The sequence below is a fragment of the Dasypus novemcinctus genome, chromosome 13 (genome assembly GCF_030445035.2).
Source record: "Dasypus novemcinctus isolate mDasNov1 chromosome 13, mDasNov1.1.hap2, whole genome shotgun sequence".
Classification (NCBI taxonomy): Eukaryota; Metazoa; Chordata; class Mammalia; order Cingulata; family Dasypodidae; genus Dasypus; species Dasypus novemcinctus.
The window spans coordinates 15,214,895-15,226,612 of record NC_080685.1 but is presented as its reverse complement, the minus strand read 5'-3'; the positions used below and the strand labels follow the sequence as shown (position 1 = coordinate 15,226,612).

Sequence of the window (11,718 nt, the reverse complement as noted above, 5' to 3'; positions counted from 1 at the left end):
GGCACTTCCTGGCACGGGTAGAAGTTGCACGTGTGTCCGTTTGCAGAGGTGGGATGTGTTAGGGTGGATGTGCCATCCCATCAGAAGAAACCTTGTGCTTGGAGACGTGCTTCTCCTTCCAACCTACAGACCAGCGGACTGGGGAGAGGGGACCCCAGCACCGAGGTCGGAATTTCTGAATTCTCACATTCAACTCATTACTCACACACCATGAGTATCGCACAGTCATAACTGCATTGAAGAACTTCTGCAGAGGTTTCCACAGTCCTCCAACGCCTCCTTTTCTCTTCTGACCGCCCAGCTATGGAAGTCACCGGCCACTGAAGTATTTGTTGCGTGAGGGCCATGAGTACAATTTTCCCCGTAGTACTTTTTTGTCAGCCTTATAGCTGGGTGAGGCTGATCTAGGCTTAGAGATGGTTGAAGTCTTCAAGATGAGGTGTTGTATTAGTCAGCCAAAGGGAAGCTGGTGCAAAATACCAGGAATTGGTTGGTTTTTATAAAGGGTATTTATTTGGGGTAGGAGCTTGCCAGGCCATAAAGCATAAGTTACTTCCCTCACCAAAGTCTGTTTTCACGTGTTGGAGCAAGATGGCTGCCGACGTCTGCCAGGGTTCAGGCTTCCTGGGTTCCTCCCTTCCTCAGGCTTCTTTTTCCTAGGCTCAGGGTTCCTCTCTTTCTGGGGCTGGCTTCTCTTTCCTCATGTGCTTACTTCCCAGGGCTCCAGCTTAAGGCTTCAGCATCAAACTCCAACATCAAAACTCCAACATCAGAAGCCCTCAACTCTGTCCTTTGCCATGCCTTTTATCTGTGAGTCCCCACCCACCAAGGGGTGGAGACGCAATGCCCTACTGGCACAAGACGCTTACCTAATTACTTAATCAAGTAAACCTCTGAATCCAATATAATCTAATATGTCCAGAGGAAAAGATCAGATTATAAACATAATCCAATATTTCTTTTTGGAATTCATCAGTAGTATCAAACTGCTACAGGTGTAGATCATTCTAAGGAAATACCTTCTTTCAAAATAGCTTCTCATGGGACCGAAGCTACTAGAGGGAGGGATGGAGGTGTTTTGGGTTTTGATTCCCACTGACCAGCCCAGGCAAATTTCATGATAAGTACTTCACACATATTAAGTACATCGTGCCTCTGGGTCCAAGCGGCCTGAGTTCATGGCCCAGCTCTGCTACATGCTGGCTGTAGGGACCTGCTCAAACTCTTTCACTTCCCCAAGCCTCAGTTTCCTCATCTGAAAAATAGGAATAATACAATGGCAAGAACACTCGTTATGAAGGTTAATGGAGTTAATATATGTAAAATGCTTAGAGCGCTATACAGGCTTTGCTAAATAAAATACAAATCTTCCCCACCTCTGGGCCACAGAGTCTCCAGCATTCCTCATTTTTGCTGCATCGCTGTCCCTGAAAGGTTAGGTCTATTCACAGGGGAAAGATCAAGGTCGGATGGCAGGCTCGTGCATCCTCTGGTTCTTGACAAGAGTCCAAGGGCGCCAGGCATGGAGACTCAGGTCTCAACACACCTGCCTGCCCACGCGTTGCTGACTCCCGAAATGCAGCCGACCTGCTCATGGAATTCTACCCAGGACACACTATCTTCATGAAGGGTAAATGCTCACAATCACAAGGCACAGTGTTTTCCCTGGATTTATCTTTATCTTTGCAAATGGAATAAATGACTTCCTCTCGCTCTGGAGAGCTAGTTCTCCTTTCGATAAAATTGAGTTTTCTCAAGTTTGGCCTCAGACCTAGTGCCCCAAGCTCTCCCTAGAAGAGCTGATTATTTAATTCAATATTATTTTAGTAGGAATGATGATGAGAATGACTGTGCTAGCTTCAGCCATCAACGTTAGAGTCAACCCAATTTGGAAGCCAAAGGAGGACGGCGATGACCATGCCACCACTAATTTTAAAAAGGTCTTATTTTTAGGGTTCCTCAAAATCTTGCAGTAAGTTGATAGAAGCACCAAGGGCAACTAGTCACTAAAGGCAAAGGGGGAGTTCCACCTGCAAAAGGACACCGTGAGCTCAGCACCTTTACAAGGCCCTCGGGCTGGCTTGCCTAATTCCTCAGGGTCTAATTCCTACAAAAGGTACTGCTGAGTCACTGGCACCGTTTTTTGGAGTGCAGTGGGGGCAAGTGGGGAGAGGAGGACTGGCAGCAGGTTCTTCCCACTAGAGCCATCGAGAGAAGAGCCAGCCTCATCCGTGGCCGAGCCTTCCGTCGTGAAGCTGGCGCTGGCAATGGGTTGGAGCAGAGCCGGAGCTGGGGGGAAGGATCAGGCGCCACCTTTGCGACCCACCAGCGCTGCTGTCTTCAGCCCCGGGCCCCCGGGGGCTTTCCTGCCTGCTGGGGTCCCTCGACAACACGAGGCAGACGGTGTGGGCCAGGGCAGGGGCAGGGGTGAGTGGTGTTGCGAATCCAAAACCCATCTCCGTCCATTCCTTTCTTCAAACCAAAGCTGAAAGGGCAAGCCATGAACAGGTAAAGGTGAGCTGCTTCTGTTAACAACAGGGAAGGGGGCAACCCAGAGTGCCCCTTCCTGGGCCCTTCTCCTCCCTGGCCCCTGCTAATCACCAGCTGAAAGGCCTGAGGCAAGTGAGTGGCCCCCTGAGCTTTCATTTCTTCATCTGTAAAGGCGGAGAGGATGGTTTGGAGGACAGGTCTGAGGACTAAATAAAGGGATGCGCACGCGGCACCAAGCGTGACGCGTGATCCACTGTAGGTGCCTGATGACACATACCTGTCTTCACCTTACTTGTGGTGGGTGAAGATGAAGGACTCCCTAATCTTTATTCCTGAAAGGGCTCCGAGTCCCATTTGCACCCGAAGTCCTTGCTTGAGTAAACTATGTGGGAGACTACAACGTTTTGGGAGGGCTGTAGCTAGCCTTTTCGTTCTGTCTTAGGCCAACCCCAGACCCTAAGCCAATCGTGGTTTTCCCAAAACCTATCTGGGGCTGCCTTCTTCAAGTTGCCAAAATACCCATGTTGGGTACTTTCCCAAGTAACAATTTTATTCTTTAAATTAAAGCGTTTCTGAGAAAACTCCTACCAGCAGTAAGAGTTTAGCGTTGCAGCCAGGTGCACAGCTGACATACTGGAGAGTAATAGCCTGCATATGTATACATAGCAGCCAGGCAGAAGGTGTAGTGGAGAAAATGGTGTATTCTTCAAGTTATTTTACAGTGGCAGCACAAGCAATGGAATACCTGCAAATAACTTAATAAGACATTTGCAAATTTTCTACAAGGAAAGGTTTCAAAACCACAAAGAAAGAATAGAACTAATGGAAACACAAACCACATGCTAAGAGAGGAAGAGTCGATATTATAAGACACCAATTCTCCTTAATTTGAAAGTTTATTGTGATATCAGTATGAATATCAACTTCTAAAAAAATTGATAAGCTAATTGTAGAGTTTATGGAAAATGAAGCAAATAAGAACAGACAGGAAAAGAAAAGGAAAAGAGAGGGGAGGGAAAGAACAGTCAAGAAAAGGAAAAGGAATGTGCTATCCCACATATCAAAACATGTAAAATCTCAGTAGTTAACACAGCATGGCTGGGAGTGGATGTAGCTGAAGTGGTTGAGCACCTTCTTCCCATATACAAAGTCTTGGAATCGATCCCTGGTACCACCTAAAAAAATAAAACAACAACAACTAAAAAAACACAGCATGATACTGACTTATGGAAAAACAGACAAATCAATGGAATAAACTAGGAAATGCAGTAGTAGACCCAATTATAATAAAAAATTCAGCAAATTATAAAAGGTGGTATCTCTAATCATTGTGGGAATGTGTAAAAGGTATGAAGACAAGTGAAAAAGAGTGAAGTTGGATCCATGCCTCATAATTTTGACAAGGATACTGTTCAAATGGATCAAGGATATAAACATTAAAAAAGATGAAATCATAAAAGTACTAGAAGAAAACAGGCAAATCTCGTTATAACCTTGGAGTATGGGTAGCCTTTCTTTAATCCAGAATCCTTACCAAAAAAAAAATTACTGTGTTCTACCACTTAAATTTTTTTTTTTTAATTTACACGTAAAAAAATCAAAAGACAAACAACATGGGGTAAATATTTGTAACTCATATCGTAGAGAGCTAAACTTCCCTGGACAGTTAAGAATTGCTAGAAATTAGGAATTTTACTCCAAAGTCAATAATACAATTTTTGTTTAGATTAACATAGGAAATGAAGAAGAAACGCATAGCAAAGGAAATGCAATTGGCTCTTAAAAGAATGGAAAAAGGCCTAGTCTCACTTTAGTAAGAGAGAAACAATGTAAAACTACAATGAAATTCCTATGTGGCTAGTCTGTGAGGAAAGAGGGTCTCTACCTCATCTCCTAGATATGGCAGAGCAATGAGGGTAACTGGGACTCTTACAGAAATTTCAAATGAATTTAACCTTTGACCCAACAATCCTACATGCTGGAATTATCCTACAGATGTACCTGCGCAGGTAGGAAATGGACCGTATGGCACTGTTTGCAATAGCAAAAGACTGGAAGCAGCCCAAGTATCCATCAATAGAAATCTACTTAGATAAATTTATGATGCATTCATAAACGGCATGCTATAAAACTGTAAAAATGAATGGGACACTCTCTATGTGCTGATTTGAAATATCTCCAAAGTATACAGTTAAGTGAAAAGAGCAAAGTCCAGAACAGTTTGCATCGAATGCTACCTTTTGTCAGCCTTGCTGTATAGCTATTTCATCATAGTTTAAATTTCTATTTCTCTTAGCATAAGTGAGATCTAGCAACACTCCATCTTTTAAGAGACATTTCTATGGAAGGAGAAAAGGAAACAGAATAAAAGAAACTAACATAAGTGGTTAGTTGGTTTGGGGCTGATGAAATCAAAGATAGAAGAAGCCAGGCTTTTTATCATTTTGGATTATGAACCCAGAAAGGGAATGATGTGTTCAAAAACCAAATCAAATTAAGGCGTTCTCTACCGATTCCTCAGACTCTCCCTAAACCTATCACTTTCACACTTGCCAAGTGTTTTTCCCCATTCAGTATTTGACCCTGGAGGGATGGGGCAGGGTCAAGGATGAGTTGGGCAGCCAGGGATGTACGGTCAGGAGGCTCCCACGGTCCACCAGTGTCACCCCACGTGGACGAAGTCCCTTGCACATTTGTAAAAGATGAGTCAAAGAGGAGATGCGATTTTTCAACAAGAGGAAGCCAAGGCAAGCTTTGGCATGACAGCGAGCCCTGACTCAGGGCGTCGAGGCAGACCAACTTCCTGCAACAGCGAGAAATAAAAGACTCCTCAATCCCAGAATATTCACTCTCGAGCCTTTGGTGCTAGAGCGGACCTCCCTGTTGTGTTTAGAGCTTTCCCCCAGCTGACTCACGTGCAACTCCTCTTATGTCTAGTTCAATTATCTGCACTTCTGCTGGAACTCTTGGGACCGCAGCCTTTCCCCTCTGGCTTTAAACATTTTTCCACAGTCTGAAGGCCCCCTGGCCGCCAGCTTTGCTTTATCTGCCTTAGCGGAAGAGCGAGAGCTGGCCAAGGCCCTGCAAGATGAGGTGGACGCATCTCATTTCATCTTTTCGGGAAGAAAAAAGCAAAACGAAATCTACAAAAGCCTCCGGTCCCCCAGGACCCTGGACGCTTGCAGCTTCCCCCTTTGATGGCTCTGGTTTTGTGAGCACAGAGCACAGAATGTTGGAACTGAACAAAGCAACTGCCCCAGGAAGGAATGCGCTCGTTCCACTGTTGCAGACTTCAAGGAAAATTGCCGAATGATGTGGCGTCACCGGCAGGGGGAGGGAAGCCAACTTCTCCACCAAAGGTCCCGTTTCCCACCAGCCTGTGCAATCTCTGAGTTCACGGGCTGGTTCAGCTCGTGAGGCTCCAGGCCTTTGCTCTTTACTCAGGGAGGGAACAGGTTTCTTCCCGGCCTGGGGCTGCTGGGGGCTGCAGGGGGCTGGAAGCGCTAAGTGCTCAGGGGATTCTGGAGACAGGAGGCTGGTGGCTTGGCTCCACTCTCCTGGCCATCACTCAGAGCCTCTGCCCCCTGGCGCCCCCCCACCCACTGCCAACCCCTCTACCCTTTGCCTCCACGTCCAGAAAATCCAGGCCAACTTCAGCGGGGCCACCTTCCCCTCCCTGCAGTTCAGACCCGCTGCAAGGCCTCGGGGCTGGCTTGCCAACTCTTCACCTGAGAAAAGGCCTTGAGGTGGGAGGTTGCCCACGTGGCCCACACTGGAGGCTCCAGTCCACCTGCTAGGCTCTTCCGTGTGCTTCCGCCACCGCAAATAGGACCAAGGGGCACCAAGGCAGATAAGCCATTGCCCTGTAGCGTGGTCAGCCTCATGCCCAGGGAGGTCCCGGACAAGCCAGGCCAGGACAGGACCCTCCTGCTCCCAGCCTGTGCATCCCAGAGCTGATGGCACAACAGGGAAGTGGTGGAACTGCAGCCCCGGTGGAACCTCCCCGGGTGCAGGCATGGGCCAGGAGATGGCAGCTTCTCCCAGAGGAACCATGGCCATCACGGCCCCCCCATGCCATCTCCACTCCCTCCCTTCTCTGTTCCAGGGCTTGCCTCTCCTCAGCCACAGCCCTTCCCACCGTGGCCCCATCCCCAGCCATCTGGCTGGGATTGAAGGGTTTCTAGGATAGAGCCAGCACCTTCTCCCAGAGTTCCAGGACCCAGGGCGGTTGTTGTTCAGGCCATGCTGGCAGCACCTGCCTTCTCCCTCATTCTGCATCTTGGATGCCTAGAGGACAGGTAGAATCCCGCTGGCACAGAGGGACAGCTGAGCACCTGAAAATGTACAGACTTATGAGCAAGGTCCCTCTAGCGTGCACCCTGTTCTCCTCCACCGTCCCTCACTTGTCATGACTTCAAGCCCCTTCGCCGACCTGATTGCCTCCGTACTTGTGCTGCTGTTTTCCCATGTTCCTCTAAAAGCGTCAGCTCCAGAACAGACTACGGCCCCCATCCCTAGGTTCTCTCCGAGGAGAGGAGAGCATGGGAAACCATCATCCCCTTGGCTGGGTCACTCATTTGCTCAACAAATATTGTACAATGTCTTCATGTGCTACGTACGGGGCCTCACACCACACTCTTCTAGTCTTCCTACTTTCATTTGTCTCTCTTGCTTCCGATGAACGAGAGATGTTGGCCCCATCATCTCTGTTCTGAAATTTGGGAACTCTTGTTCCCTAATAAGTGACTATGTGACTGGACTCTTCTGAGATCTACTCTCCCAACTTATAGAATTACCATGGAAAGAGGAGGTAAGTCTTCACCTGCAGGCTGAGGCTCAGGAAGCCTGCCTGAGAAGGGGTGTCGTCCTGCCAATCTGCTGCCTAACTTCACCAAAAAAAAAACTCGTGATGTCCATTCACAGTTTAAGAGTCTTCGTGGGCACTCCAGCTTCCACACTGCACCAGTGTAAAGCAAACTTCAGAGCCTGAAGAAGACTGCCCAATGTTCCTGCTGTGATCCAACAGTGGAAATGACTCACCATGGCATAATATATGCCAGTGGTCTGCTCATCAACCAAAGCAGCGGAGGAGAAATGGATGGATAGGACACCATGTTTGATGGAAACACTGGGAAAATGTGAGCTATACATGAGTCCAGACTGAGTCATAAGTCCCTGTGTACCTACCATGGGTGTATTAGTTATCTGTTGCTGTGTAAGAAATTAGCCCCACACCTAGCAGCTTAAAACAACAATAACAGTTTCTTATGTCAAAGTTTCTGTGGGTTAGAAATCCAAGAATGACTTAGCTGGGTGGTTCTGGTCCAGAATATCTCAGGAGGTTAAGATGCCAGCCGAGGCCATGGTCATCTGAATGTGTGGCCAGGTTGGAGTCTCCACTTTTGAGAGTCTCTGTTGTCCCACAGCTGACTGTTGGCAGGAGACCTTCATCCCTCATTGCATGGACCGATCCACAAGGCTGCTTGAGTGAACTCACAATATAGCGGCTCCCAAAGCATGTGTGATCCAGAAGAAGGCAGAAGCCTCAATACCTTCCAGGGCCCAACCTCAGAGGTCACACGCCATCATTCTGTTGCCTACTGGTTGCACAGGGCAGCCAAGTTCAGTGTGGGAGGCGCCTGCCTGACGAGGACATGAATCCCAGGAGGCATGGCTCTCTGGGGGCCACCTGGAAGGTGCTCCACCACGTGAGTCAGGTCTATCAGAAGGAAGTCCCTGGGCTACCGCTGGCACTTACCTCATCAAAAGCAACGTGGCCTCTACACATCTCTACTCCGGTAGTACTTTGGGTTTGTTTCTTTGCCCGTGCACCAGTTTATCAAATGTGTGTCAGGGGACACATCAGCCTGTTCAGCAGAAGGGTGGAGACTTGTGACTCACGCAGAAGTAATGGGGCCAGCTCTCCATTATCTGCATTAGAGCAAATAATACCGCAAAGAGAGGGGACAAAGGCCACCTCCCCCCCCCCACTCTGAGGGCTTGTTGACGTGCTTGAGCTTAAAACAGAGGCATTGGCCAATGGCCAGTGGGAAGGGACAATTTGGGGTGTCATGCTGGGTATTTTCACACATACTGTCTTTCAGCACAACCTCTGGGGTATAAATTCTGCGGGCGCAGGGAGCGTGGAAAGGGATGAGCTGCGTGAAGCCGAGAACTGTAATTCTAAGGAAAGGGGAGGGTTGACTGGGCAAAGCCACTGCGTTTGGTGCTTGGGTAAGAACGGTTATATTGGAAGGGGGTGGAGGAGGGGCTACCTTTCCGCTTCCCAGGAGTGCCGTTGGAGCGTGGAGAGATGAGGCCCGCGCTGGGGAGACAGGGAAAGGGACCTCAGTGTGGCAACAGCCATTGCCAAGCCCGTGTCACAGCCACCCCGTCGCAGCAGAAGGGGAGCCCAGCAGACAACAGAGCAAGGGCCCAGGGGTCACAGCCATTGGGAGCTGTACCCCACCAAAGGGAATCTCTGAGCCATCTCAGGACCCTTACCTTCCAGGGAAAGGGGGGGGCTTGGCTTCCAAAAAGTAAGCAGATGGCAACTTGAAGCCAGAGGCTATTTGGGGGATCCACTGTGCTCCCGGAACTCCAGAGACAATTGTGAGAACTAAAAAAACACAGGCTACTGTGTCCTCCATCCAATCCCTTTGTCAGATCCGGAAGCAGCCGCAGAAAGCAGATCTGGGAGCACCTCAGTCTCCCCATCTGCAAGCAGGAGGAAAGTTCAAAACCAGCCCTGCTTCCGCTCAGAAGCCAGTGCACCCGTGGCCAGCCAGGACGCCCGACCCAGGCTCAGCCACACCACTTTTGCTAGCCATCTCAAGGAGTGATGCAAAAGCCTCCACACCCCTCAAACTCAAGCTTTTATTTTAATCCGCTTCTACGGTAAAACAGGATGTTGCGAATGAAAGAGCATTGAACTGGGAGTTGAAATGTCTGGGTTCAAATCCCAGCTCTGCCGCTTACCCCTGTGTGCACTTGGTCACTTTCCTGAACTTCAGATTTCTCAGCTGTACAAAAAAAGTTGACAATCACTCCTCTTGTTAATACACGAACAAGTAACCTGCAGAGCATCAGGCTTTACGTAATTGCTGGTTACTCCTGTTGTGCGGGGCTTTGAGGAGGTGGGAGTTGGTGAAGGGCTCCCTGCTCTCGTCTCCAGCCTCTTGACCTTCATTGCCAACCTGGCCCAGGACGGACTTAGTGAAAGGAGAGAGTGGGAAGGACCCCGGCACCATTTGGGCCAAACACCTCCCTTTACAGATGGGGAGCCCGGGACCCTATTGCTTGAAATTAAAAGAGAACCCAAACCTCTCCATTCCTCTGCCGGTCTGCTTCCCGGTCTGGGCTGCTGGGCTCCAAGAGGCATTGCCATGAAAAGGAGCAAGGGGTTCACAGTGGCAGTGGACTTGGCCCAGTGGTTAGGGCGTCCGTCTACTACATGGGAGGTCCATGGTTCAAACCCCGGGCCTCCTTGCCCCGTGTGCAGCTGGCCCATGTGCAGTGCTGATGCACGCAAGGAGTGCCCTGCCACGCGGGGGTGTCCCCTGCGTGGGGACACACAAGGAGCGCACCCTGTAAGGAGAGCCGCCCAGCGCAAAAGAAAGTGCAGCCTGCCCAGGAATGGTGCCGCACACACGGAGAGCTGACACACAAGACAAAACAAAACACAGTTTTGTGTTGCCGACGCAACAAAACAAAACACAGATTCCCGTGCCGCTGACAACAACAGAAGTGGACAAAGAATATGCAGCAAACAGACACAGAGAACAGACAACTGCGGTGGGGGGCGGAGGGGAGAGAAATAAATAAATAAAATAAAATGTTTTTAAAAAGGGGGTTCACAGCGAGGGTCTCCCCTTTGAAGAATAAATTCTCTTCTCATTTCTGGCACTCTGTAGAAATGTTTAAAACGAAGTTCCGCCGCTGGCTCAGCCAGCACCCTTCCTTCCCAGCTGGGACCCATTTCCCACGGCCATTTGCCACTTGCACGGGCTGCTGGTCCCTGCCTCCTACACCCCCTGCCCTTCTCCTTTCCTCTTGGCATCTTGGCATCTGACAACACACTTTACCCGGGTTCCCACCAGCCAACACCCCAGCTCTTTCCTTCTTTTGGGTCAGTGGCCTCTTCCCGTTTTGCTCTGGGCCTTGTTGGCATCCTCTCACCCCTGTGAATACTCCCTGAGGGTAGTCCTCAACCTTCTATGTCCCCCCACCCCCCACCCCTCAAGAACTGAGAAACCCCCCTTACCTCTGCAGAGGACTCCAAATCTACAGCCCAGCCTGGCCTCCTCCTCCACTGCCGTGTCCTCCTGGATACCCAGTTCCACTGGCCTAAAGCCATCACATCCTCTTCCTTCCAAATCAGCTCCTCTCGTGGCTGCGCAGGGCTGGCGACGCCGCCGTCCTTGTGTTAGTCCACTCGGCTCGGCACCTCAGGCTCCGCGTTCTCCCTCATCCCCACGTCCCGGTAGCCACGAGGTCCCTCCACGCTTCCTTCACCATTTCATCATGCCCCGCATATACTTTTACTTCTTTCCATTCCTGCTGTCATCAGCTCAGAACCTCCAAAAATACCTCTTTCCTGTTGTCTTTTCCTCTTAGGAAGCGCTGCGTCCAGTGGCATCTCTTTCAGGATGTGGTTTAAACTCATGAGCCTGGCGTTCAGATGCTTCTACAATTGGACCCAAATCTACTGTTCCAAACTTATCTGCCACTCGCCCTCCGTGAACCCTGTGCCCTCGTCAACTATCTATCCAACAGTGACTTTGAACAAGGGTGAAAAATGCCTGCTTATGCCAGTCCTCCCCCTGGAGAGCTGATAAAGCCAGCGTGTCCACGGCGCTGTTGGGTTTTGCACAGACCCAATCACTGAAACCCCCAAAAACCCTACGAGGCGCGTGCTCTGATGACCCCTAACTTTACGGACAGGGAAATGAACGCGCAGAAAGGTTAAGGGCTTGCCCAAGGCCGCACATCCAGGAGGCAGCGGGCTCAGGGGTCCCACCGGGCATCTGCCTCCGGGGTCCTCGAGCCAAGGGGCCACGGTGACCAGCAAAGCTGTCTGCGCGTGAGGATATCCCTTAGGGCTCTATATTTTAGCATTAGCCCATACTGGCGTGGCGTGCGGGGGACTTCCTAGTGCCATTTCTGGAGAAGGAAGTTTTCCCACCGGCCTTCAGGCCTGTGACCGGAGGATGAAACATTAAGCCCCCC

The 11,718-nt window shown here is 49.9% G+C and overlaps 1 long non-coding RNA gene across 1 annotated transcript; it reads right to left on the bottom strand.

Annotated features, from left to right (window-relative positions):
- Positions 1-3,367: 3,367 nt before the first annotated feature.
- On the bottom strand, positions 3,368-11,238 carry LOC101425323 (uncharacterized). The gene is made up of 7 exons (XR_011645353.1): positions 10,754-11,238; positions 8,995-9,512; positions 8,766-8,815; positions 8,249-8,421; positions 6,689-7,969; positions 5,406-5,571; positions 3,368-3,665 (listed from the first exon to the last, which is right to left on the bottom strand). It is a non-coding gene; the product is annotated as an uncharacterized lncRNA (long non-coding RNA).
- Positions 11,239-11,718: the final 480 nt, after the last annotated feature.